This window comes from Dama dama, chromosome 19 (genome assembly GCF_033118175.1).
Source record: "Dama dama isolate Ldn47 chromosome 19, ASM3311817v1, whole genome shotgun sequence".
In the NCBI taxonomy this organism is placed as follows: Eukaryota; Metazoa; Chordata; class Mammalia; order Artiodactyla; family Cervidae; genus Dama; species Dama dama.
Genome location: NC_083699.1, coordinates 18656598 through 18683451, shown reverse-complemented (window position 1 = coordinate 18683451; position 26854 = coordinate 18656598). Strand labels below are relative to the sequence as shown.

Below are 26854 nucleotides of genomic sequence, written 5' to 3'. Positions count from 1 at the left end.
TAATATCTCCGCTTTTTAATATGCTGTCTAGGTTGATCATAGCTTTTCTTCCAAGGAGAAAATGTCTTTTAATTTCATGGCTGTAGTCACCATCTGCAGTGATTTTCAGTTCAGTTCAGTTGCTCAGTCGTTCCGACTCTTTGCAACCCCATGAACTGCAGCAGGCCAGGCCTCACTGTCCATCACCAACTCCCAGAATTTCCCCAAACTCGTGTCTATTGAGTCGCAGTGATTTTGGAGACCCCCCCAAAATAAAGTTTCTCATTGTTTCCATTGTTTCCCCATCTATTTGCCATGAAGTAATGGGACCGGAAGCCTCATTTTTCAGAAAAAAACCTCAGTTTTCTGAAAGTTGAGTTTTAAACCACCTTTTTCACTCTTCTCTTTCACTTTCATCAAAAGGCTCTTTAGTTCTTCTTCACCTTCTGCCATAAGGGTGGTGTCAACTGCATATCTGAGGTTATTGATATTTCTTCCACTAATCTTGATTCGAGCTATGATGTACTTCTTTCCCAAATTGGAACCAGTCTGTTGTTCCATGTCCAGTTAACTGTTGCTTCTTGACCTGCATACAGATTTCTCAGGAGCCAGATCATGTGGTCTGGTATTCCCACCTCTTTAAGAATTTTTTAGTTTGTTGTGATCCACACAGTCAAAGGCTTTGGCATAGTCAATAAAGCAGAAAAAAATGTTTTTCTGGAACTCTCTTGCTTTTTCGATGATCCAACGGATGTTGGCAATTTGATCTCTGTTCCTCTGCCTTTTCTAAATCCAGCTTGAACATATGGAAGTTCCCAGTTCACGTACTATTCAAGTCTGCCTTGGAGAATTCTGAGCATTACTTTGCTAGCATGTGAGATGGGTGCAATTGTGTGATATTTTGAACATTCTTTGGCATTGCCTTTCTTTGGGATTGGAATGAAAATTGACCTTTTCCAGTCCTGTGACCACTGCTAATTTTTCCAAATTTACTGGCATATTGAGTGCAACACTTTTAACAGCATCACTTGAGTGCATAGCATATTGAATGCAACACTTAAACAGCATAAAGTTTATAATGAAGTAACTTTCCCAAGACTACTCTCCGAGTCAATAAAAAACTCTCTTCTATTGAACATCATTTTTATTACAAAATACTACGTTCCTGGGGACAGGGATCATTCTTTAAAAAAATCTTTCCAATATTATTTCCTCTTAAAACTATATTCTTCATTCTTTATCATGCCAATAAAGAAAATAAGGATATTGTTGGTGTATATTTTCAAAGTGTGTATTCTACCTAAAGTAATGATGGAAGATAATTGAATATGGGGGATTAATATACAAGAATTTTACTTACAATTTACATTAAAATCTGGAGAAAACATATAAATAAAAACTACATCTAGAAAACATTCATAGGAATTAATTTAACAGACATCTTTAATGACAATTGATGTGTTTTGAACAGGTACTGTGATGTGAACTTTTATTATCTTATTTTAATATCAACATGATTATATGAATTAGGTCTATTTATGCCACTTATTTTTGCAGAAGAGGGAAGTGAGGTACTACAAGAATTCAGTTTTAAATGTATATAGGATTTTGACATTTGAACATAAAACGTTCATTACAATGTATTCAATATTTACAAGATTTTACATGCATAGGGCATGTAGATCTTACATATGTCATTATCACTTATTGCTATTACTATAACTCTTTGTGTTCAAATAGATGGGGATACAGTGGAAACAAAATATTTTGTATTCCAAAATAACTGCAGTTGGTGACTGTAACCATGAAATTAAAAGATGTTTGCTTCTTGGAAGAAAAGCTATGACAAACCTAGACAGTGTATTAAAAAGCAAGGACTTTACTTTGCCAACAAAGGTTCGTATAGTCAAAGCTATGGTTTTTGCAGTAGTCATGTATGGATGTGAGAGCTGAACCATAAAGAAGGCTGAGCACTGAAGAACTGATGCTTTCAAACTGTGGTGTTGGACAAGACTCTTGAGAGTGTCTTGGACTGCAAGAGATCAAACCAGTCAATCCTGAGGGAAATCAATCATGAATATTCATTGGAAGGACTGATGCTGAAGCTGAAGCTCGAATACTTTGGCCACCTGATGCAAAGAGCCAACTCACTGGAAAAGACACTGATGGGGGGAAATATTGAAGGCAGGAGGAGAAGGGGACAACAGAAACTGAGATGGTTGGATGGCATCACCGACTGGATGGACATGAGTTTGGGCAAGCTCTGGGAGTTGGTGATGGATAGGGAAAGCTGGCATGCTGCAGTCCATGGGGTTGCAAAGAGTTGGACATGGTTGAATGATGGAACTGAACTGAACTGAGGGAAAATACTGGGTATCTCAGAAGGTATCTAAGTAAGAGAAAAACACATAATTATTCTGCAATAAATACTAAAACAGTGGATAAATGCATGCACTAAATAGCCAGCACTTGTTGTAACTGGAATAAATGATAAATAAAAAGAAGTTTTGAGGTGGGCGCTAAGTACTCCCGTAGAGCTATTAGTGTCCCTAGGAATTTTCAGACCCAGGACAAAAAATAATTTTCTCTTTTATCTGGCTAACTCACCTTCATCAGGCTTAAAAATACTAATTTATAGATTTTTCCATTTAAAAATATGTATTATATTAATACTGTTTTTCAGTTCAGTTCAGTTCATTCCCTCCGTCGTGCCCGACTTGACAACCCTGTGGACTGCAGCATGCCACGCTTCCCTGTCCATCACCAGCTCCCAGAGCTTGCTCAAACTCATGCCCATCCAGTCAGTGATGTCATCCAACCATTCATCCCCTCTTGTCCTCTTCTCCTCCTGCCCTCAATCATGCCCAGTATCATGGTCTTTTCCAATGAGTTGGCTCTTCGCATCAAGTGGCCAAAGTATTGGAGTTTCAGCTTCAGCATCAGTCCTTCCAGTGAACACCCAGGACTGATCTCCTTTAGGATGGACTGGTTGGATCTCCTTGCAGTCCAAGGGACTCTCAAGAATCTTCTCCAACACCACAGTTCCAACTCATCAATTCTTTGGTGCTCAGCTTTCTTTATAGTCCAACTGTCACATCCATACATGACTACTGGAAAAAACCATAGCTTTGACTTGATGGACCTTTGTCAGCAAAGTGATGTCTCTACCTTTTTTTTCTTTTCCTACTTTGTAATATGCTTTTTAGGTTGGTCATAGCTTTTCTTCCAAGAAGAAAGTGTCTTTTAATTTCATAGCTGCAGTCACCATCTGCAGTGATTTTGGAGCCCAAGAAAATAAAGTCTTTCACTGTTTCCATTGTTTCCCCATCTATTTGCCATGAAGTGATGGGACTAGAGGCTATGATATTAGTTTTTCGAATGTTGACTTTTAAACCAGCTTTTTCACTCTCCTTTTTCACTTTTATCAAAAGACTCTTTAGTTCCTCTTCACTTCCTGCCATAAGGGTGGTGTCATCTGTGTATCTGAGGTTATTGATAGATCTCTCGGCAACTTTGATTCCAGCTTGTGCTTCATTCAGGCTGGCATTTCACATGATGTACTCTGCATAGAAGTTAAATAAGCAGGGTTACAATATACAGGGTTTGGGTTTCTCTTATTACTTGTGCTCATCAGGAAATTGAGGTCAACCTGATTAGCTTTTATCTAAAGTGACTGTTATCTAACTATACCTCAGAGACCAATGACCTAAAGCAGAATAACAACAAAATACAGAATTTAAAAAAAATACAGAATTAATGAATTTATGAGGAAATACCCTCAATAAATCACTATATTTTATTTACTTTTACAATTCAGTAAACTATTACAAATCTGGTCTTCTTATCTATAAAAATAAACTGATAATCTATCATGATACCTAGGAGAGATTATTTTTAAATTTTCCTACTGAATGATAAATTAGCAGGCAATATTATCCATCAGGTTTTATGAAAGCACAGCTAGGAAAGCTTAGCTGATGCAGAATTTAAGGACGTTATTTCGTAATAGATGAAACATGTAATATTGAGGTCCCTCATTAAATTTTAACAGCTATAGGTTAGGCCAGAGAGGTGAAGTGAGATGCATCATCCATTCCTTCTCTCAATAGGAAAGATGTCATCTTTTATTTCTATTGTTAGATATTTTACCTCCACAAAACACACACACACAAACACATACAAACATTTGATTTAACTTGTATTAGTACAACAGGATGTCGACAGACCTGATGACTTCCAAAAAATTTGAATTTAAATTATTTCTTTAGCTAGGGTTCCAAATTAATTTTGCAGTCTCTAATTCAGGCACATCTGAAACACTTCAATACTATGTTCTATTTTTAGACTTTTCCACATCTCAAGAGAAATTGACAAATCATGAAGTAGTGAGTTTTCTTTTACTATAGTTAAATAAAGGTTCTCCCACATTCATCTTGTTGCTATCAACCCTGAGTCTATGATTAGTAGGGATGTGACCAAGCAGAACTGTATCCCTAGACTACACCAAAGGAACTGCTACTCCTTACGACATTGCTACACTGTTCCTATTTTAAGATAGAATCATCATCACTTCCATTTCATTACCACTGGTTTGCTTCATGTTTTGCTGACACTGCTAAATAAAAAAGAGCCTTAGTATTTATAGCAATGCAAAAAATTATCTGTATCACTTCAGTTATTAAAATGACTATATTAAAATAAAAATCTTACACAATAAAAGTTCTTCCTCTTTCATAAAATAATTTTAATATAAAAATGCAAAATCCTTGTGTTTTAATACCCTTAAACATATCTTTCTTAAAAAAACAAAAGACCACAGATTAAATGCACATTTCACTAAAATTACATTCAGACATTCTTAAAAGACATAGCACCGCAGGTCATCCCAAGATGCCCTCGTGTTTGATTTTGTGAGTTAATCAGTCAGACATTTAACACTACAGAAACATGAAGCTGCAAAGAACCACTGTGTGTCAACAACACAACCCTACCACCATACGTATTCAGAAACTGCATCTTCTATAAACGGAAATATGATTTACTAGGGAATACATATGTGAAAGCAAGTACTTTAAATTACATTAATTTTAAAAAGATAAATTGTGCAAAATTGTTTATTAAAAAACATTTTTCCAAAGCTATAGAAGCCTATCAGCAAGCAGTCCTATCTTTGCCTACATCTGTCAGCTCTATTCATAACTCAAAGTTCTGATTCAAACTGAAAGCAAGCATCTGAGATGTATAAGTAGATAAATTTTATCTATGTATTTTCTGTCACTTCATATTATGGTGCATCTGCTACCATGCAGTTTCTATCATGTATCATGTAAAGTAACAAGATATCTCAGAAGTAACAATGCAACAGAACTAAACAGTACTGTTCATTCACTGTGACAACATTTGCTTTTAGCAGAGCTACCACAAGGCTGCGTTTTCTATTTATACGACACAAATATATTGGCTCTTGTTGTAACGTTCCTTTCTCTCTATAGTGTTGTAATAATCTGTGTTACATTGCTTCCTTTCATGTTATATTATATACAGATAATATTTTTTATATTTAGTATAGATTTGTATCAAACTCTTCATTATGGATTTATTTTACTGATGACATGGAAGCTATTTCAAATAAATATCCAAAGCTATCACTTATTTGGAATATTTGAAATTTTCTAGGATCCTGAAACATTTCCAAATATGAGAATATGTCCCACTAACAATTATTATAACATAATTAAACCGAATTTTGGGTTCTGACATATCCAAATAAACATGCACAAGTAAATCAATACCCTCTTAGAGCTCACATTCAAGAATTTCATTAATTGAATAGAATCACTACATGTAAAGAAATATTTTAAGATTTTTCTAATCCTCAATTTATAATTAATTAATACTTATCCTATACTTTAAATGCTCTGGAATAACAAATCCTGTGTAAATGTGCATATTTATTCGAGGAAATACATGTGTTAAAGCACAACTTAATACCCTGGTGTAATAGAGCACAGTATTAGAATTTAAGTGAGGAACTATGGGCTTTCCAGAAGCATTCCAAGGGCATAGTCTGCCAATAATTCTGTACATGGGAACTGGAACTTGGGAATTGTAAGTCACTTAGTTGCTTTGCTTTAAACTTGGTCAAGAAATGGCTTACGTCAATAGCATAGCTCCTGAGAAAAAGTATTCAGCACGGTACTAGGTCTGGGTGAAAGCGTTAACCGCTCGGTCGTGTCCCACTCTTTGCAACCCTATGGACTGTAGTCGACCAGGCTCTTCTGTCCTTGGAATTCTCCAGGCAAGAATATTGAAGTGTGTAGCCATTCCCTTCTCCAGGGGATCTTCTCAACCCAGGAATGGAATCTGAGTTCCCTGCATTGCAGGCAGATTTTTACTGTCTGAGCCGCTAGGGAAGCATTTAGGTCAAGGCAAGTTTCAAATGATGATGTTGATTGTACCTTAATTTAAATGTGATTCCAGCATGCCATGCACAATTATGCTTCAGAAGAACATTCCAAGCACAATCAGATAAACAGTAAGAGATAAATGCTTTTTACAAAGGTAAATGAATAGCTAGATGGGGACATTCAATCCATCAATCCATTCTAGCAGATATGAGATATATTTATTTAGCGAATGACTTTCTTCTGACTATTCCAAAAATATTGTTAGTACTCAGGTTTCTGATTTAAGCTCTCTGCATTTTACTCATCTATATAGTCTCCCTTGGGCAACCAATTAATCCACATTTACTCTGAATCTATGCACTTAGATTTTCTCAGACTGCAGTTGCTAAAGAATCTATTAGTAGCAGTGACTTCTGTGGAAATTAAAGCCTTGGTAAGTTAGTACTTCCTTACAAGGATATTCACTAAAGTCTTAAAAATGTTATTCTACCTATGTTTCTACCTAATGTTATAAAGCTCCAAAACCAGTAAATAATTGTTACAAGCCTTTTCTGTTTCTAGGATTGTACTCTCCCTAAGCTTGATGTAGTATTTTTGTTTCAATAATTTACTATTTAGTTTGGATTGAACACTCTAGATTATTATTTCTAGATGAAGTCTTCCAACAAAGCTAAGAAACTATATTTTCTTTCTTGTTGTTGAAGGACTGGCCTCAGAAGACAATTTGTTCATTCAACAAGAGTTCGATGAGGATCAGCAAATATGCTAGTTTACAAGGCAGTTATAAGTGAAAATGTACTAATGCGTTCTCGGACTAGTGGTTCATGCATGTGTATGTGCTAAGTCGCCTCAGTTGTGCCCGACTGTTTGTGACCTTATGGACCATAGCCTGCCAGGCTTCACTGTCCACAGGATTCTCCAAGAGAGAATACTGGAGTGGGTTGCCATGCCCTCCTCCAGGGACTAGTGGTAAAGACTGGCATATAAACAGATTAGTTACAGTTTAAAGATGCTTACTATGACAGAGGTGTGCATTTAGTGCTTCAAATCATCCAACTCTGTGTGAGTCAAAGAAGCTTCACAGTAGATGATGGCACTTGAGCTGATACTCAAAGGCAGTCTGCCAGGGAGAGAGGGGAGCTGAATCTAAAAAAGAAAAATAGCACAGCAAAAGGCACAGTTTAAGAAAATGACCATTTGTTAATGGGTAAAAAATGTATAATGGCATAATGTTTACAGGGGAGAAGACAATGGTATGACAGAGGGCGATGTACTGGAGAAAGGTAAAGATCACCAGATTGGGAAGAGGTCTATTTGCCAGATTCAGGAATTTTTATTTACTTTTTAAAGCTACTGGAGACTATAAATTATCTTTCTAAAAGTACCTAAAGTAGGAGAAGGTTAACACAAGGAAACAGCAGAGGCATGAAGCCCAAAAGATAAACAATATTAGGTAGGACAAAGTTAGAAGGGAAGAAGAAGAGTGTTAGTTGCTCAGTAGCATCTGACTCTTTGTGACGCCATGGACTGTACCTCGCCAGGTTCCTCTGTCCATGGAATTCTCCAGGCAAGAATACTGGAGGGGCTAGCCATTCCTTTCTCCAGGAGATCTTCCCAGCCCAGGGATCAAATCCTAGTTTCCTGCACTGCAAGCAGATTCTTTATCATCTGAGCCACCGGGGAAGTACAGACCAAACGGTGTATGTGTGTGTGTGTTAGTAACTCAGTCTTGTCTGATTCTTTGCCACCCCATGGCCTGTAGCCTGCCAGACTCCTCTGTCCATAGGATTCTCCAGGCAAGAATACTGGAGTGGGTGGCCATTTCTTTCTCCAGGGGATCTTCATGACCCAGGGATCAAACCCAGGTCTCCTGCATTGCAGGCAGAGTCTTTACTATCTGAGCCACTGGGGAAGCCCAGACCCAAGGGTAACAAAAGCCCAGTGAGTTAAACTCTGGCAGTGATGTTGAAAGTGGAGAGGTGCAGAGGCTGAGAGAAAGTGGAGAGGTGCAGAGCCTGAGAGACCCTCCTGAGTTACAGCTAGTCAAGGACAGGGTAAAAGCAGTGTCAGCCCTCTTGCATGTTTCTATGTCTGAAATATCTGAAGAGCCACCTGATATGTCCTGTATAAGTTTATGAAGCACTGTTATTTGGAAATATAAAACCTTCACTTTGAACCACATTCTCAGTTTTGCTTTTCCTGCTGGGTACTCTACTCAACTAACAGCTATCACAGTTAGCAGAAGCAATCTCCCATCTTTAGAGAAATCCCAGTTAATCGAGATTGTGTCTCTATTACACGATCCTCAGCAACTGTAGGAGAAAATTTTCTTTCTCTCAATGAGAATAAGACTAGGTCACTTTAACATAGTCTCCTGCCAAAATTCCAAGAAGGATGAAAAATGTAGGGTCCTTCCATTCAGGAATTCTTAAGTAGCCGGGAGAATATAATAAGAATCCAGACTTGAAATCAAAGTAATACTTAGTTACATAATTAGTCTAGTAAACAGATATTCTGGTTTGGTTGGGGGCAATTGCCATAGAAAACACGCTGCAAAGTGGATGGCCAATATGAGTTTATAACAAGTTTGGTGCACAGACCAGACATGTGTACCAGGCAAGAAACACATTTTTCCAGTGTTGAATCACTTTCCTCAAAATGAACTCATGCAGAAGCTAATTCATTCCATCAACACATTTTTAACTAACTGCTTCCTCTTCATGTTCACTGGGCTAAAAATTTGAACAGGGTAGACATGGCTCTTGGCTATCCTGGAGACCACATCCCACTAGGGAGGACGCACACAAAACAAGCAAAGCAACAAATACAACTATTACAGCTTGTGAACAGGCTGTGAATACAAAGAGGAAGATCCATTTGACCACATTTGAGCACAGAGGATAGAGAGGTGAGGACACAGACAACAAAACCTCAAGTGATCCACTCTCTGCCTGTCTGGCAATTCATCTTTTCTAAGACATTGAGTCCATCCAGAGGAAAACTAATTTATTCAGTCAACAAATCTTTGTTAAATTCTTATTAATCACTAAGTTCTTAACATTGGGAAACCTGACACCAATCATTCTCACATACTAGATAGGGCATCCAATTGTGCTAATTCCTCTTCTTTGATGCAATCCTTAATATAAATGCAACAATTATATGATTTATTTTAAAAGTTTCATTTTCCTTGTGACAGATGAAAAAGAGAAAGGGACTAAAACACTCACTTAAGTGCAAGGTCATCAGTAAAAGTGTAATTTAAAAGCATATCAAACAAGATAAGATACAGGACAACACATTTTTCCCACCTTATTTAGCAAGAGGTAAACCGTCTGGTCAAGGCTATGGTTTTCCCAGTGGTCATGAATGGACATGAGAGTTGAACTGTGAGGAAAGATGAGTGCCAAAAAATTGATGCTTTTGAACTATGGTGTTGGAGAAGACTCTTGAGAGTCCCTTGGACTGCAAGGAGATCCAACCAGTCCATCCGAAAGGAGATCAGTCCTGGGTGTTCATTGGAAGGACTGATGCTGAAGCTGAAACTCCAATACTTTGGCCAGCTCATGCGAAGAGTTGACTCATTGGAAAAGACCCTGATGCTGGGAGGGATTGGGGGCAGGAGGAGAAGGGGACGACAGAGGATGAGATGGCTGGATGGCATCACCAACTTGGTGGGCATGAGTTTGAGTGAACTCCGGGAGTTGTTGATGGACAGGGAGGCCTGGTGTGCTTCGATTCATGGGGTTGCAAAGAGTCAGACACAACTGGGCGACTGAACTGAACCGACTGAAAAGATTCATTGTTCTGAGGGAACAAGTGGTCACAGTTTAACATAGCCAGAAGTAGAAGATCTCTTAGTTAAATATACTTCAGGGAATTCCCTGGCAGTCCAGTGGTTGGGGCTCTGTGTGTCCACTGCAAGAGGCACAGGTTCATTCCTGGTCAGGGAACTGAGATCCCTCAAGCCTTGTGGCATCACTAAAATAAATAAACAAATACATAAACTTCAGGTTTCTCAACATTAAAAATAAAATCAAAATTGAAAGTAATAATAAGGCAAATAAAGAATATTTTTCAAATGTAATAAAGTAGTTTTCATTCTTTTTTTGAATATTCTATTTTATTTATGTATTTATTTGTGGTTGTGCTGGGTCTTCATTGATGCAGGCAGGTCTTCTCTAGTTGCAGGGGGCAGGGGCTTCTTATTGTGGTGGTTTCTCTTGTTGTGGAGCCTGGGCTCAGTAGTGGGACACCGGCCTAGTTACTATATGGCACGTGGGATCTTCTCAGACCAGGGATTGAACTCATGTCTCCTGCATTGGCAGTCAGACTCCCAGCCACTGGACCACCAGGGAAGTCCAAATGTACTAAAATCGTTTTAAGATATAGTTATAATAATAGTTTTAAGATATAGTTATAAGAATAGTTTTTCGTAGTAGTATACAAAGCAGCTGCATGAGATCAATGTCAAGAATCAAAGAGGACTGACAAGTCTATAGGAATAAAGAAAACACAATATTATAGTTGAGCCAATTTATATTGCTACTTTTATCCTCTTTTCTACATACATTATTTATTCAAATTTATCCTACTATCTAACAATTGCATGATTCAACAATAACATGACTTCCATAAGTAAGCCAATGTTCTATCTTCTTCTACTAAGATTAAGAACAATGGAATGTGTGAATTTTGTTTAAACACTTCATTTTCCAATTTACATGGTTTCTCACCTATTCTGAAGTCTTTCAAAGTATGTATGTGGATCACTCTGTACAACTACTACCAAAGTGAAAATTAGACAACCAGTGCTTTAATTGAAAGAAATAAGATGGTAACGATAACCCTATATACAAAACAGAAAAAGAGACACAGAAATACAGAACAGACTTTTGAACTCTGTGAGAGAAGGCGAGGGTGGGATGTTTCGAGAGGAATCGGGTGGAGAGGGAGATGGGAGCGGGGATTGGGATGGGGAAGATGTGTAAATCCATGGCTGATTCATATCAATGTATGACAAAACCCACTGAAATGTTGTGAAGTAATTAGCCTCCAACTAATAAAAAAATTAAAAAAAAAAAGAAAGAAATAAGATATGTCTCATAAATATTTCAAAAGGAAAATTCATGAAAAATAAAATAAGAGCTAATCATAAGGAAAGTATAGAACTGTTATTGTTAAAGTGAAGTCACTCAGTCGTGTCCGACTCTTTGTGATCCCATGGACTATAGCCTACTGGGCCCCTCCATCCACGGGATTTTCCAGGCAAGAGTATTAGAGTGGGTTGCCTTTTCCTTCTCCAGGGGATCTTCCTGACCCTGGGATATAACTCAGATCTCCCGCATTATAGGCAGATGCAGAGCCACCAGGGAAGTTGTTATTGTTAGCATATACTCAAAAAGCAAAGAGAAAAAAAAAAATTGGAATGAGAGATCTCTGAGCCTATTTAAACAAGAGAGTATTTTTTAATGGATTAATGGCAATGAAAAGGCAAAGAAGACAATAGAAGACAAAGAAAGGGAAGAAAACATTAAAGCATCAACTTGACTATCAATACTCATATCTGGATTTCATTAAACTGTCAAAGAAAAAGACTCCATGCTGCTTGTTGAAGCTGGTTAGACAGATTACCTTTTTTGGGGGGAGGGGTCGGTGGGTGGAAGGATGGGGGCACTGTATGCCTTGTGGTATCTTAGTTCCCTGACCAGGGATCAAATCTTTTCCCCTTGCAATGTTGCACTGGAAGCATGGAATCCTAAATGTAGCACCAAGGAAGTACTAGTAAGGTGGATTTTATTCAGGACTGTCCCAGTAGGTTACAAGGATCACTGCAAAGGGATTTTACAGTGGGGGAGAGACATCGGGCTTAATTCTGAATACAGCACAGGGAAATGGGGATTTAGAGGCATGGAACAGGATGGAGGCCAGTGGATGGAAAATTACTAAGAGGAAGCATCAGAGATAAGGGGGATTTTGGCTAAACAGACCTAGGATCCTTGCTGACCAGTGTACTAAGACTATACCAGGGGGATGGTGAAAAATGAGGAACTTGATTAGGTATTAAGGGCGATCAGATATTGAGGGAAGGGTGTTAGCTAACCTGACTTATCAAGGTTCTTGCTAAAATTTTAGATTTTACAAGGAAGTGCACAGGTGGGCCTAGGAGAAAATTCAGAAGCCTGACTGAACTGTGTCAAGCAATGAATCTTTGTTAAACCAGTGAGAACTATAACATTTTTTAAAATTAGAGAATGATAATATTTTTCACATAGGAAAGGTACAAAAATAAAAGAAGATAAAGTAACTCTTGTTGCTGTTTTGGTTGCTAAGCAGTGTGCCACTCTTTTGCAACTTCATGGATAGGAACCCTCCAGGCTCCTTATGTCCTGGAATTTCCCAAGCAAGAATACGGGAGTGGGTTTTCATTTTCTTTTCCAGGGGATCTTCCTGACTCTGGGATTGAACTCCTTTCTCCTGCATTGGCAGGTGGATTTTTTACCATTGCACCACCTGGCAAGCCCATAAGTTACCTCTAGCTATTAAGGAAAAGATTATAATTTTGGAATGAGTAGTTATTTCCTCAAGACCTCAGAGTCTTAAAATCTGTCCTTAAAATGTGAGGAGCTAAAGGAAATCAAAGTGAACAGAAGCATGGCTATCTGAATTCACTGAAGGAAAGAGAACCTAGGCTTAGATGACTCAAAGCCAACTTGAATTTTCCATCAGAGCGTGCCTCCTGGGATGGACTATGGTCATAACTGCCACACTATAAGGGAGGTAGCACTAATGGTGAGTTTCAGGAGATGGTGTTTTAGTTCTGGTTATAAGAAAGGTCTAAGTGAAAACTCTAAACTCTAATGTTTCAAAATGTTGTAACTTTGACCAAATTATTTAAGCTCTGGTCATTAGTTTCACAGGGCTTCCCAGGTGGTGCTAGTCATAAAGAACCCACTAGCCAATGCAGGAGACGAAAGAGATGCAGGTTCAATCCCTGGGTCAGGAAGATCCCCTGGAGGAGTGCATGGCACTCAGTATTCTTTCCTGGAGAATCCTCACGGACAGAGGAGCCTAGCAGGCTATGGTCCATAGGGTCACACAGAGTCGGACATGGCTGAAGTGACTTAGCATGCACGCACACATTAGTTTCATAATATGCAAACAGGGCTAAAGCATACTTTATAGGGTTTTATTAAGATTGAAATATAATGTAGGTAAAGGTCTTAGTATATTCTCAGAAATCAGTTAAAACTAAATAAACACATTAGCTAATACTGCAAAAATTATTAGAATAGTACTAGCCTCACATATAGTAGACACATAAAATAATAGTTCACTCTTTTAGTGCATAAATAATTTATACTAAGAAAGGGAAAGACTATACATCATGACAAGGTTGTGCTGTTTTAAAGAAATTGGCTAGATAAGAAGACCAAGGGAGAAACTAATGACAAAGGAGCAGAAACCGTCTAGATGTTACTCACAGGCTTCAAATTGGGCCAGGGCATGTCAAAGGATAATGACAGTCAGGTAGCAGCATTCACATTCAATGATAAATCAATACTCTTAGGCAATCCCTTGACAAAAATATTATTGGATAGTTGAATGTGTGTGGTAGGCAGTTACTTTATAAGCCAAAACAAACTTATGGTTACCAGGGGATGTGGAGCGGAGAAGGGATAAATTCAGAGATTGGGACTGACATATACACACTACTTTATATAAAGTAGAAATGAGATGATTTATATTTTAATATAAAATAATAGCTGATTATATATGATTATAATAATAGAATATATATATATAATATAGATGATTAATAAGGACCTACTGTATAGCACAGGGAACTCTAGTCAATACTCCGTAATGACCTATATGGGAAAAGAATCTTAAAAAGAGTGGATGTATGTACATGTATAACTTATTCACTTTGGTGTATACCTGAAACTAACACAATACTGTAAACCTATTATATTCCTATAAATTTTTTAAAAAGACTATATTCTAGAATTTAGTTGATTCTACAGTTTTAGGAATATGTTAATATATAAACAGAGATATAAAGAGCATAATAATGAACATAAAGATATTATTTCAAACAATTGTGTAGCTTTTATTATGCATGCCAGGACATGATGGGCATGCTATTGCAGAAAGTAAACAAAAGCTAATGTGCCGTTTCTGTAAAAATGCCTCAATCTCTGGACACCTCAATTTTTATGACTGTAAGGTACTCACTACCTGGAGAAAGGTTACCAAAACTCATGTATTAGCATCAAGCTGTACTAGAATCTCAAATTTCCCCAAAAGCAGCCTTCGGCAACTGTTAGATGAATGCCAAATGCTCTCCTGACAGTCAGTATTTGGAATGCCTTGTCAAAAGTAACTCTGGTCCATAGTGCAATCTCTCCAAGAAGCTCCTGGGTAAGTTAGGATGTCCGGGCTTGGATAAAACAGACTTAATATCCAGTTTTTACTGGCCAAACATGAGGTTGATTTGCAGATTCTGCTATAGGGTATCCAGGCCTTCTACAGAAATGCCCTTTGAACAAGTAAGATGCCTAAGCCTCAATATAAGTTGTCCATTCAACTGATATTAAGTATTCAATTTATAGCAGCACTCCACCATGCATATACATGTATCCATTCTCTCCTAAACTCCCCTCCTATCCAGGCAACCACATAGCACTGAGCAGAGTTTCCTGAGCTATACAGTAGGTCCTTGTTGGTTACCCATTTTAAGTATAGCAGTGTGCACATGACCATCCCAAACTCCCTAGCTATCTTTCCCCTGTGGCAACTATAAATTTGTCCTCTAAGTCCAACTACAGTCATTTTTAAGCTTTTTTTACATTTATTTCCAAGTGCTATTCCTTATCTCCACACCAATAAATTTAATGTAGCAGTATAAAAATAATAACAAAGTTTGATATACAAATCTTCTAAACAAACCTTAAACCTTAGAATTAGCATTTAACCACTGCTTCACACACACAGAGAAACCAATCTTTTTGGAATTTGATTGCAATTGCTTCATCTTATAGATTAAATTGAGGAAGTCAAATTTGTTAAATTAATTGGGGAAGAAGGGATAAGTGTAACCATCACAGGCTAGGTTCATAGGGAAAGAGACTTGGAGACCAAGACAGCACACACAGTATTCTCAAAAGAGAAAAAAGTAGTCAGTAATGGTCAGAAGGAGGAGCTGAGACACTGTAGGTCCAGCAGCAGCTTTAGTCAACCTAATTGGGAGCTCTAGAGTTATATTTTCAAAGTTAGGCAAAAATAGCCCAATTCTTTTACTGATCAGTCATTGAGAATGAAAGACCAGGGAAGTGCTATGACCCTTGGCAAGGTGGCTCTGTTTAGCTGAGACAATTTATAAAGGAGAGGACAGCTGAATACTGTCTGTCAAGAGCACTCTTAATAGTTATAGGAACAACTCTCTCATCAGAGAAGAATCTAGATGGTGTATCACACTGTCACTGCAACTTCACTGTATCGACTCATTTTATCTTGATGTTCATTTCCATTTATTCTGGTCTTTAATTATAAATAGCAGTAAAGAAATTATGTTTTTATTCATATAGCTCTTGAAGATTATGGTTTATATAGATATTGGAAAGTCTCTGTTTTTAAATTTTTTAATCATAATATTTTCTTTCATAAGAAAAAAGAAAGTTGTTGGTTTCTAAATATGTATCCAGTACCTTCATTCAATTCATTCATTCTTCTCTTTCTAGCTTTTTACTCTTGTTGAGTGCTTTGTTTACTTATTTTTAGTTTTTCTTCTATAATGAGCATTCTGAAAGATAATTTTCTCTTGAACTCAGATATTACTAATACTGTGGGTTTTAATTAGCTTTATTTAAAAAATATTTTCATTTAAAATATTCTGCAACTTCAATTTTATTATTAATTCAAGAAAATTTCAGATTATGTTTTTTTTAATTGGTTTAATATTTTTGCAATTAGATTCCTTATCAATTACATTTTACTGAAGACTATCTCTTATATGAATTCTATTTTGAGGGCTAATTTAAGTTAATGTATGAAAATTACCACACAAAAGAACAAATTCTGGTTGGGAAAATACTTTGACTCAGTTTTCCAGATGACTAATTTGTTCATTTCATGTTTTTACTTCCTTAACTAGCCCTTACGTTAGCTGCTTATTTTAGCACTTGCATTTTAATTCACACTGACTTTTAATGTTCTTCAATATTTACTATAAGCACCTTCTTATTTTACAAATGTGAATCTAACTTCTGAATATAGAAAAATTTCATCTCCTCCATTAACACTTTTTAAATCTGACCTTGTTTCTCTATTCATTTTGGAGTATTTCTTGCTATTGCATTAGAGAATCTCTCATTGAGAAAAGAATGAAAAGAAAAGCATAAGTAAAGAAAGGCAAAAACATGAAAGAAAAAAAAAACTAAAATTCTATTTATGGAGTGAAGATAGAAATGACTATGTTTCTATAAAATACCTTTCGTGAGCAAAATAGATTTGCAGTAATATTTAGAGCAACACTCCAAGGTCAATATGATTTCTTTCCTATAATCATTACTACATCAATTAAATATATGAAGATTCTATTGAAATAAACCCTGAATATTAGTTGGAAGGATTGATGCTGAAGCTGAAGCTCCAATAGTTTGGCCTCCTAATGCGAAGAGCTGACTCATTGAAAAAGATCCTAATGCTGGGAAAGATTGAGGGCAGGAAAAGAATGGGGTGACAGAGGATAAGATGGTTGGATAGCACCACTGACTCAACGGACATGAGTTTGAGCAAACTCCGGGAGATAGTGAAGGACCAGGAAGTCTGTGCTGCAGTCCACTGGGTCTCAAAGAGTCAATACCACTTAGGGTCTGAACAAATTTGTAATACTTAAAGAACAATTTTATGTTTCTTTAAGTTTGGGGTGGGACAGATTTAGATTTGTTAAGAGGAACATTTAGTATTTTTTTAAAAACATTAAGTCCTTCATACCCACACTGCTGTGGTGTTTGCTTGAGGCCATCATTAGAAAGCAGAAGGACTGTGACATTGTGAACCCAACACCGCAGCTCTCCATTTAAAAAATGCCGAAGCAGTCCGTGCATTTGCTATAATCTCTGTATGGGTAATTTCATGTAAACAACTGCAGTTTCTCTCATGACAAGATTGAGGGGATGACATATCTACTATGGGATAATTTGTTAGATGTTGAATGTGGAAGACATGAGTCTGATCCAAAGAGGAAAGTAAAGTTTCTGATTTTCCAAGGCCAAAAGGTGAAAGAGTGGTGATATTTTCTATATATCTACTAAAGAGAGAGGGAAAATAAATATAAGTAGATACTTGGATCCTAAGGAAAATAAACTTTGTCTGATTAAAATAAAGTCAAAGCAGTAATAAAAGACCATGTCCACTAAGGCAAAAATTATCCATTTATTTATGACAAGACTCCAATAGGAAAGCACAATATTGAACTGAACTGCTGGTGATCAACCTTCACACACATGCATAGATTGAAGCCCTAGATTACAATCCTTTCCATTTATGCATGGAAGAAATGTGCTAATGTGCTATATTAAATATAATTTAAGCTTAATTGGTCTAATGACTAATAGGATGATACTAGAAAAGACTTCATCAGCCACAGAAAGGGTATGAAATCCATAAGTCTATTTCGCCTCTAAAATGTTGAATAAGTGTACCTTAGTAAGTTATGTAACATTTGTTTTAAAATATAACTGTCTTTATACCATCAAAAATAATTAAAAACAAGAAAGAAAGTCACTGTTTTAATAAAAATAATTAGATTTTGTGCTAGGACTGAGGAGACAGAGTTGAATCAGACCAGATCTTTGAACTCATAAACACAGCATTATACCTTTGATGACTACTATGTTCTGTTTTATACCTAAGTATTTTTCTTACATCCTCTAGTAGACTGTAAACTCAACTGGTCCTAGGCCATGTGATCATTGTTGAGGCTATTACTGTTTTCACCATGATCTTTTACATGAAATTTTGTATTTAGTAGATACTTTGTAAATATTTATTAATGAATAAATGTATATGAAAATGAATGAATGGATAGTATTTTAACACAATAATTCTATATAATATATATCAGAAATTATGTTTTATCTTCTACAAAGATGACAAAAATCCTCAAATGTTTGCTATTCAAAGGAAAGAAAATGTATGATTAATTTAAAGCAAACCAATACAAATAAATATTCATTTATTATCAAACTCATGTGAGAATCTGTTTGAAATGTTACATAGAATTACTTAATACAAGACATAACAATTATACACAAGACATTGGGAATAAACAGTGCAATTACTTAAATCTAAATCAATGAATCAGTATTTCTTACAAAGAGCTTCTTGATGAGGGTGAAGGAGGAGAGTAAAAGAGCCCGCTTAAAACTAAATATCAAAAAAAAAATAAAATCACGGCATCTGGCCCCATTACTGCGTGCCAAACAGAAGGGGGAAAGGTGGAAGTAGTGACAGATTTCCTTTTCTTGGGCTCTAAAATCACTGTGGATGGTGACTGCAGCCATGAAATCAGAAGATGATTGCTTCTCAACAGGAAAGCTATGAGAAACCTAGACAGTGTGTTGAATAGCAGAGACATTACTCTGGCAACAAAGGTCTGTATAGACAAGGCTATTGTCTTCCCAGTGGTCACATACAGTTATGAGACCTGGACCACAAAGGAGGCAGAGCACCAAAGAATTGATGCCTTTCAACTGTGGTGTTGGAGAAGACTCTTTGGAGTGCCTTGGGCTGCAAGGGGATCTTAAGGGAAACCAGTTAATCTTAAGAGAAATCCTCAGTATTCATTGGAAAAACTGATGCTGAAGCTGAAGCTCCAGTATTTTGGTCATCTGATGCGAACAGTCAACTCATTGGAAAAGTCCCTGATGCTGGGAAAGATTGAGGGAAGAAGGAGAAGAGAGCGTCAGGGGATGAGATGGCTGGATGGCATAACTGATGCAATGGATATGAACTTGGGCAAACTTCAGGAGACGGTGAGGGAGAGAGAGGCCTGGCACGCTGCAGTCCATGGGGTCGCAGACAGTTGAACAAAAGTGAGTGGCTGAACAACAATATACTGTTGTTTCATTCTACATGCTGCTGTTTCATTCTACATATTGTGACTGAGCTGTGGGGAAATAATTCAGCTATAAGGTCCAGTACTTGAGGAATCAAACAAGCTCTCCTAACTGTAAGAGCAGGGGTTCCAGGTTATAATTCAGGAAAGTGGAGCAGTATGGAGGAAAGAGTCATTATTCTGGGGCATTTGGTCTCAGACAGCATCGGGGACCAGTCAGGCATGGCAGTGAACAGAACTATGCAGAGTACTCAAGTTTCAACCGGATGAATTGGGAAGGAAGAGAAAAATCCACTCACTCATTTTTTTAATCACTAGATAGACATATAACAAATATCTATTATAAGCCAAGCACTGCGCTTTGTGCTGCATTTTCAAACATGGTCTCTGCTTTCATGGAGTTTATAGTCTAGCTATTCAAAGAAACAGATAACTGAAAAGGAGTATGCAATGGCATAACTGCTAGGTAATTGTGATATTGGAAGAAAACTTTGAATCGGCCCCAAAAAGAGTTAATACATACTGTGACCATACAACAGTCTGTATAAAATTTGAGCTTGGGAGTTTAAGTTGAAAAATTTATAGAAATTTATATAGGTTCTTAAAAGCTAGGAGCATTATCATTCTATATGAAGGGATATAATTCTTTGATTAAAATTAATTTGTATAATTAAATTAAAATGTTCTCTTTTTAATGTATTATCAAATTTGCCAGATTATAAGAAAATGGTACTTATAATTAATGCAGCAAATATTAGATGGGTTTTTATTGCAACAATTAAGAATTGTCTTTTTAATGCTGACATAAACTGCCTTACAGTAATAATACCCAGGAAAGAGCATTTCAAGACATCATTAATATACTTTTATTAATAATACCTGGGAATATTACATTATGTTTAATATAATACAACTATATTACATATAAAATCATTTTCAGAATTATTATAAAAGTGTTTCTGCACAAAGTAAAACATTTTAAGAACTGAACTGCATAACTTTTTATTCATATATACCCTTCTAGGTACACATAGAGTTCTCAGAAGAAACTTTTCACCCCATTCCAATCCCTTTTCACATATTCAGCAATATACATGCAAACTGTCATATGAATGCACCCTGAAAAACTTTTTCAGGTGTCTGTATGCTATTTTGGAAATTTCTCAAACATTTTTACCATTTACTTTCTCTGTTACTACTCATTACTCAATTCTGTTGATTCTATTGCCCATGTTTAACTCCATTTCTTGGCTCCCAGACTTTGTCTAGGTAAAAATTGACTAGGTATTGACTGCATGAGTTTTAAATATTTGTAGTACCTAAAGAAAAGATCTCAGTATTTCCCATTCATTTCCATGAAGCTTCTTATGAGTGCTCCTGACCTTCTCATTCCCACAGACTGCTCCTAATGGTTTTCTTCATGAAAGAGAGAGAATTAAGCAGAACCCTTTATTTCTTTAAATATTATAAAATATTTCTCATTTAGAACATATATAAAAATGCATAATGATTACAGGAAACATTTTTGTAATGAATTATTCCAACTTCTCCTATAGCTACCACTTATGAACTACTAACCTAGAGTAGCTATGATGTAGCAACTGGTTACAAATAGCAGGGTTTAAAAAATGGCCATTAGAGAGTAGAGAGTGAAGTAAGCCAGAAAGATAAAGAACATTACAGCATACTGACACATGTATATGGAATTTAGAAAGGTGATAACGATAACCCTATATGCAGAACAGAAAAAGAGACACAGAAATACAGAACAGACTTTTGAACTTTGTGGGAGAATGTGAGGGTGGGATATTTCAAAAGAACAGCATGTATACTATCTATGGTGAAACAGATCACCAGCCCAGGTGGGATGCACGAGACAAGTGCTCCGGCCTGGTGCACTGGGAAGACCCAGAGGAATCGGGTGGAGAGGGAGGTGGGAGGGGGGATCGGGATTGGGAATACATGTAAATCCATGGCTGATTCATATCAATGTATGACAAAACCCACTGGGGAAAAAAAAAATAATAATAAAAAAAAAAAAAATCAAAAAAAAAAAAAAAAATGGCCATTAGATCAAACAACATCCAAAGAGACATCCTCAAAATCTTAACATCTTCTGTTCTTAAAAAAAATTCAAAATGAAATTTTAAAAAGAATTTAAAATTTCAAATGGAAAAGCAAGACTTTAAACCAGAATCAGCTGACTCTATAGAAAATAACTAATGACCCCACTGAAAGAATAAAGGGAATATATTTCAAAAACTCTATTAGACTTATTTATAATTTGTTATAATGAAATGAATTTGTTTAACAAAAGTGTGTTTTTTGAATTATTTAAATATATCCATTTAAAGTTCGGGAAAGAGCTTATGGTTGCTGAGGGGAAGTTTGAGGGGAAGGGATAGTTATGGACTTTGGGATGGATAAGCACACACTGCTACATTTAAAACGAATAACCAACAAGGACCTACTGTATGTCACAGGTCACTCTGCTCAATGTTATGTGGCAGCCTGGATGTGGGGAGGGCTTGGGGGAGAATGGATAAATGAATACATATGGCTGAGTCCCTTTGCTGTTCATCTGAAATTATCACAAAATAGTTTGCTAATCAGCTATACTCCAAATCAAAATAAAAATTTAAAATATATGTACATATATATGTATATATATCCATTTAAGAGCCAAAGTTATATTTCTTTAGTAATCTTTGATGAAATCTTTATACAAACATTATAATATAAATGTCACTGTTTTTGACAAATAATTGTCATTATAAGCTTTAACTATCATCGCAAGAAAATATAAAGATTCTTCACTTGGCATTAAGGCAGGTATGTAAGAATGATTTTCTTGGGTTAATGGCCTCAGATCAGTAAGCCTTTTGCTCTTGTGTTTATATTTTATAGTTCTCTCTCCCGTCCTTTACTATCAGACTGTCACTGTATTCTTATCATTTTACTTTGATTTCAAGTAAAATAATATTTTTCTTGAAATATTAATGTGACATACATTTTATGTCATTTGGGGGCAATCTCCCACACTTTTCTGGGGTTTTAGACAAGCAAGTCAGCAAAAAAAAAGCTTCCTGATAAATGAAGTGTTACTGTAATTAATTAATGTTACCAAGCCCCATCTGGTTGATTTTATAAGAGTTATAAAAAAATAAAAGAATGAAATGTTTTGATTTTACCATTGGCTATATTTGAAAATCAATTTCATAAGTATAATGAAAATTATACATTATCTAAATATGTCTTAACGTTAAAATTGAAATACTGGAACCCTTGGTTTCACAAGTTAACATCATTTTGACATCATTATTTCAACTCAGATGTAGTTCTACTTTATTTGTTTCTGTTATTACAATAAGCCATAAGCCAGTCCTAGGTTCCGTCATTCTTTTGATTAATTCGGGTTTCTCATATTTCCTATCAGTAAATCTCTTTGGCCTGATTCAATGCAGCATTATCCTTCATTAGAGAGTCGGATTTCATGCTATCAGAGAACACTGTGGGGGAAAGAGACCTTAGAGATCATTTGCCCAGTCCTTTTATTTTAGAGATTAAAAAGGGATTTTAGAAAGATGCTGCTTTTTGAAAAACCTCTTTTGTTCTGATTAAAGTTTATCCTTTTCTGGTACACTTAAATAAGTTTCTTATATCTTCTTTACATAAACAATCTCACTATTATATAAGGCCAGCTAACTGGTATTGTACTTCAATAAGGCATTACAAGGTTGAGAAAAGAATGAAAATAACATTTTTTGTTGTTTTAAATTTCACACACTATAATATATAAATTACATCTACATGTTATAGTTTTATCCTAAAGAAGTTCTCAATTATGACCAAATAATTCCTATCACATCTTATCTCTTTGTCCATTTTATATTTTATGTTATGGTGAGGGGAGAGAGATACCTGGGAAAAGTCATTTTAGTGGCATTTATGAAAATAAAAGGACATTTCAGTATTTTTTCTGATCATTAAAAATAATGCAAAATATTGGCAATAAAAGAATATAACATAAATAATAGTGACTCATTATGTCACCATTCAGAGGTTGAATATCTTGAAGTATGTCTATTTTGTCTTTTTGCTGTACATTTTTCCCCACATGCATACATGTATGTGTATTTCACTTTGGGAGCCTGGATACTATCTTAAAAGACAATTTACCAATTTTTTTGTTCAGATGTAACACACCAAGGGTAAACTGGCAACTAAAGTCTCAATAATTTCTACTTCTGTGTCTATCAATAATTCATAGCTCAACTCAAGCAGAAGGGGAGCTACTGAGAAAAAGTAAAAGAAAACTACACCCCACTTTAATCCTAGACAAACTGTAGAAATTAGGAGAAATGCTTTGCTGAAAAAAGCAGCAACAGTAGGAATTTCTTCCCTGACTACCTATTCAATCACTGGTAGAGGGTAATGCAAGGCATGTTGCAAATAATCTAGAGTTAAATATGATAGAAAGGAGAGAACCTTTGCAATTTAACTTTCTAAATTTTTTACTTTAAAAATTTACTTTAAAAATTTTTGACTTTAAAAACACCCCCACCCCAAGGCATCTGCCTTGGTGTGGCCAGGTGATACCTGTCACAACATGGGCTAATAGTAGTGGCTGACTGCTAGAGAGTGCTGAAGAGAAGGGGAGTCAGCAACAGGAAGAAGGCTGAGAAGTCTTCAGTACCCCATCCAAAATAATTCAAATTCACCTACATGATGTGTGCAGAGCAAGAAGAAAAATTATTGCCCTTTATACATCCAAAGGCTATCACAAAGTTCCTTTATCCTCAAGTCTGTGAAAAAACAAACAAACAAACACCCTCCTGTTCTTATGGGGTGATGATGCTTTTAAGGGTGGAAAGATAATTTGAGAAACTGAAAAGTTTATCACCAAATAAACAGTAAACGATACTCAAACAATTGGACTGTTCTTGACAGTCATTTTGGTAGTCACACCCCTTCCCCTCTGTCAGATACATATGGTCAAAGATCGGGATTCAGGAGAAATATTCACAACTTATTAATAGATATAGCAAAAACAAAGCAGCTACTTTTTCCTTGTATAAGTACATTATGGAATGAATTAAAATTCAGATTTCCTATTTGTACATGTTTCTGTGGACAATGTGTATTTTAGGCTGCCACATCTTAAATTTATTACAGTATTGCACTATTAGTGATCAGTTCAGTTCAGTCGCTCAGTCATGTCTGACTCTGCGACCCCAAAGACTGCAGCATGCTATGCTTCCATGTCCATTACCAATTCTCGGAGCTTACTCAAACTCATGCCCATCGAATCAATGAAGTCATCCAGCCATCTCATCCTCTGATATCCCCTTCTCCTCCTGCCTTCAATCTTCCCCAGCATCAGGGTCTTTTCCAATGAGGCAGTTCTTTGCATCAGGTGACCAAAGTGTTAGAGTTTCAGCTTCATCATCAGTTCTTCCAATGAATATTCAGGACTGATTTCCTTTAGGATGGACTGGTTGGATCTCCTTGCAGTACAAGGGACTCTCAAGAGTCTTCTCCAACGCCACAGTTCAAACACATCAATTCTTCGGAGCTCAGCTTTCTTTATAGGCCAACTCTCACATCCACACATGACTACTGGAAAGACCATAGCTTTGACTAGACAGACCTTTGTTGGCAAAATAATGTCGCTGCTTTTCAATAGGCTGTCTAGGTTGGTCATAGCTTTTCTTCCAAGGAATAGCGTCTTTTAATTTCATGGCTGCAGTCACAATCTGTAGTGATTTTGGAGCCCCCCAAAATAAAGTGTGTCACTATTTCCACTGTTTTCCCATCTATTTGCCATGAAGTGATGGGATCAGATGCCACGATCTTAGTTTTCTGAATGTTGAGTTTTAACCCAAAATTTTCACTCTCCTCTTTAGTGATGGGATCAAAGATTTAGTCCCAATGTCAACTAGTTTAACATTTGGCTATCTAGATTTGAACAGTTCATAAAAGCCATCAGGCAAAAGCATTCCACTGTACAAAATATAAGACAAAAACAGTGTGATGATAGCAAATAGGGTTTTATATGAACCTTTTACATGCAAGTTAGTGAAACCACAAATTATTGTCATGGTTTAAATTTTATTTATTTATTTCTTGCTAAAATATAAATCCTTATGTACAGAACAGCTACAAAACAGAAGACATGATTCAAGAAAAGGAACTGCATCAGTGAAAGTGTGCTATATTTTTCAATAGCACTTTCTTTCTATTAAAAGAATTATACATTGAAGATTCCTGATTTTGAATACAGCCCATCTACTAATCACTTTGTTAACTGTAATTAGTTGCTGCAGGTTGATACCCCAGGAAACACTCCTCTCTTTTAAAAGATATTCAGAGAGATTACAGTCCTTAAAACACATGAAGTTGAGACTTTATAATTTGATGTCTTAAAAAAAATCATTAAAAAGGGAAATTTAAAATAAAGTATGGAGAATTATCTTAAATATTTAAAAATGAAAAGAACAATTATTTCATTAATTTGCTTATCTGAGTTCTGCAAGTAAGCAGATCTATTTTTAGAAATACATATATTTTAGTATCTTTGTAGATATAAATTTTCTATAATTTTAGATCCAAATTTAGAAAATGGAAAGCCATGGAATAAAGTAGTGCTATGCCTGGCATGGAAAGAGTAGACAATTTAACATGACACCTGGAATTCTGATTTAAGAAATTATGACATTGGATTTAGTTCAAGGCACTTAAAAACTTGAATGGTAATGACAACTAACTAAAAATATTCTTATAAAATTTTCAGTTCAGTTCAGTCGCTCAGTCATGTCTGACTCTTTGCATCCCCATGGACTGCAGCAAGCCAAGCTTCCCTGTCCATCACCAACTCCAGAAGTTTCAACTCGTGTTCATTGAGTTGGTGATGCCATCCAACCATCACATCCTCCATCATTGCCCTCTCCTCCCACCTTCAGTCTTTCCCAGCATCAGAGTCTTTTAAAATGAGGCAGTTCTTCACATCAGGTGGCCAAAGTATGGGAGTTTCAGCTTCAACATCATTCCTTCCAATGAATATTCAGGACTGATTTCCTTTAGGATGGACTGGTTGGATCTCCTTGCAGTCCAAGGGACTCTCAAGAGTCTTCTCCAACACCACAGTTCAAAAGCATCACTTTTTCAGCACTCATCTTTCTTTATAGGCCAACTCTCACATCCATACATGACTATTGGAAAAACCATAGCCTTGATTAGACGGACCTTTATTGGCAAAATAATGTCTCTGCTTTTAATATGCTGACTAGGTTGGTCATAGCTTTTCTTCCAAGGAATAGCATGTTTTAATTTCATGACTGCAATC

General features: G+C 36.2%; 1 long non-coding RNA gene across 1 annotated transcript in view; it reads right to left on the bottom strand.

Annotated features, from left to right (window-relative positions):
* Window positions 1–3379: 3379 nt before the first annotated feature.
* Window positions 3380–26854, bottom strand: part of LOC133074046 (uncharacterized) — a 94708-nt gene continuing 71233 nt past the window's right edge. Inside the window, exons 2-3 of the long non-coding RNA XR_009697080.1 lie at window positions 7404–7532; window positions 3380–3541 (exon numbers count right to left, since the gene is read on the bottom strand). This is a non-coding gene — a long non-coding RNA (uncharacterized LOC133074046). The remainder of the gene's footprint in view (window positions 3542–7403; window positions 7533–26854) is intronic.